Source organism: Strix aluco, chromosome 3, assembly GCF_031877795.1.
Source record: "Strix aluco isolate bStrAlu1 chromosome 3, bStrAlu1.hap1, whole genome shotgun sequence".
NCBI lineage: Eukaryota > Metazoa > Chordata > Aves > Strigiformes > Strigidae > Strix > Strix aluco.
In genome coordinates, this window is record NC_133933.1 from 105,780,155 (window position 1) to 105,782,995 (window position 2,841).

The following is a 2,841-nucleotide window of genomic DNA, read 5'->3' on the forward strand; positions in this document are numbered from 1 at the left end:
GTGTGTATACAGAAGGCATGATATGAAGAATGATAATAAATTAGGTAGACTTAACTGAACTACTATATAAAATGTGCTAGGCAGCAGGTGGTAACATTCCTGTTTCTGCCTCTTTCTGAGTTTAATGTCAGAAGTCACATATTTCATTTTATTAAGACATCAGAAAACTGCAGACACATTCCCAGGCTTGCAGAAAAACATTCTGTAATTCGGATTAGCTCACCAATATGTGAAAGGAACTGGAGATGTTCTGTGGTCTTTTTAAAGCTCAGAAAAAAAGGTGCAAAATGAAGGTTTTGCTAAGCAGAAAAATAAGATGAAAGATGAACAATCAGTCAGTTGTGTAAGGAGCAGACAGCATTTGTAGGTAGAAGCTGTGTATGAAGTGAGCAGGAAGGCTGCTATAGAAGTGGGACATCAACAACTTCATGATACACTGGCTAGATTGATAAACTGTTTTGTAAAGAATGAAAGCAGGATGTTGATGGTCAGAAGACATTTGTGTTCCAACATAACTACTACAACAGGCAGGTAAAAACCTACCATTCCTTTGTACAATAGCAATTCAGCATTGGTCTGGTACAAATGTCTGAACAGAGAAGTGTGTTGGGCTCTGTGGTGTGTGTGTGTGCATGCTGGGACCCTGTCACTACAGAGCTAAAATACAAATACTAGAAATGGAACATATAATTTTTTTGTAGGATAGAATTTGCTGTAGGTTTCTCTTCACCCCAGCCTTTGGCATGACAGACTCCTATTAACTGGGAAGGAGTGGATTGCCTGTTGGGTAAAGTGGGAGAAGGTGTTTCAGGTATTGACTCCATCTCTATACTTGACTTTCCATGTGACCTTGAATGAGTCATTCAGGGCCAAATTTACTTCTTGTACTTTACTCATAGTTTCCATTAAAATGGGTGTTTTCCCTTCAATAATGTAATTAGAATTAATTTCCCCTCCTTTCAGGGGTGAATTCATTTGTTCTAAATAATGTTTTATTTTCTATTAGCTCCATTCATCTAAACTGAATTATTTACAGTGTAAACTTAGATGCTGCTACACTGGACAAAATTGGGCTCTCGGCACTGCAGAATTTCATCCACAAAAATGATGGTAGAAATGGCAGTCTAACTCAGGGAGATACAGTCAGACTAATTCATTAAAGCCTTTAAAATGCTGTTTATAAATGAGAAAAACCTGTGGGATCTGATTTTAGGTAGATGCAGTAATAGTCTTTTTGCCTCCTAGATGGAGCTAAAGCACTTGTCTGATGTATCTTGGCTTGTGGGATGGAGGAAAAAAAGTAACATGACAAACATCATTGCCTTCTCTTCTATTTCATGATTAGTATTACCTGCAATTTTATACTTTCCTAAGAACACATTTTACAGACTAATAATAGAAAAAGTTTGGTCTCCATTCTGCAAGGACAATATTTATGAGTGTAACTCGGTCTAAAATTTACAGAGCCTTTTTTTACTTCTCTGCAGCCAGGCAGTGCTGCTCACTAGATATACACTTCAGCAAGCACTGACAGGTATCCAGTTCAGCTTCCTGGGAGATCAACGTTCAGTTTTCTTCCCCCTGGTCCTCATAAAGGATAGATAAAGGACTTCTGGCCCCGGGACAAAGACTGAACATACAGTCTAGATGAGACCTCTTCAGTGTTTATAAAGGAAGAGATGCCACAACGTTGAAAGCAAGAAATTTGAAAATGAAACCTACAAAGCAAGAGACCATCATGAGCTGAGTGTAGACAAAAAAGCAAAGCAAACCTTGCAACTTTGTTTAGTTGTGAGCAACCACAATCTAACAAAACCTAGCAAAAAACCCACAAGAACAAATGCAACAGTGCCATTCACATATATATATATTGTTTCTGGGAAGGTCATATGATGTTAGGAAAAGGGTATTCCTCTTTCAGAGATGTGAAACTTCAATTAAGCCGTAAGCACATATATAAGTCTGTATCTGTATGCAATTAAGTACCAATTAGTGTAGTAATTCGTTTAATTTTCACAACCTCATTTCTGGTGAATATCAGTATTCAGTGTGTGCCACAGGCCCGTGGTTTGGGGTGATTAGACCAAATGAAGAAAGGGATGTGTCCCATCAAAGCAGCCACAGGGTAAAAGTAGAAAGGGAAGAGCCAAGAGCTCTTCACACGGTATGGAAAGACGGAAGACTTACAACAGTTGTGACCAGAGTCTAAGAACATTAAAAACATAATAACACCATACCTAAAGAAGAATTATTCACAGTTTAAGAAGAGAAAGAGGATGAAGAGGTGGCTGGTGGCCACCATCAGTTGCAGGCCAGTGTCACCTAGCATCTGGGAAAAAGATGATGGCTATCTGGAAGATAAGGTAGTAACTGAAACTGCTATAGCAAGTTGGCAAAGCAGAGTCACTGCAGAAGAGAAGGTCAGATCCTTTCCTCTGGGTTACTGAGCTTCTGTCTATGCTTTTGGACTCATGAAACAAACAGATCTGAAGTGCAGCCAAACAGGCGCTGCTGGATCTTTATGTATGGCATCTGGCCTGTCTGCATTGCTTGTGATTTTAATGGCATTAATTTATTGCAATATCTTATGATGGTTTTTAATTATTTAATTTGCTGCTTGAGATGGTTTTTAATTATTTAATTCATGTTTGTTCCCTTATGTTGCTGCATATAATAATCTATGACACTGATCCCAATGACTTCCTTATTGGTGTGCCTCTTTTCTACTGTAGATCTGCATAAAGGGTCTATGCATATGATGTGGACTTTCTTCATTTCTTTGAATTAAGCAATAATTATCTACATCTGAAATATATTTTAATTCAAGTCTACAGTGATTTT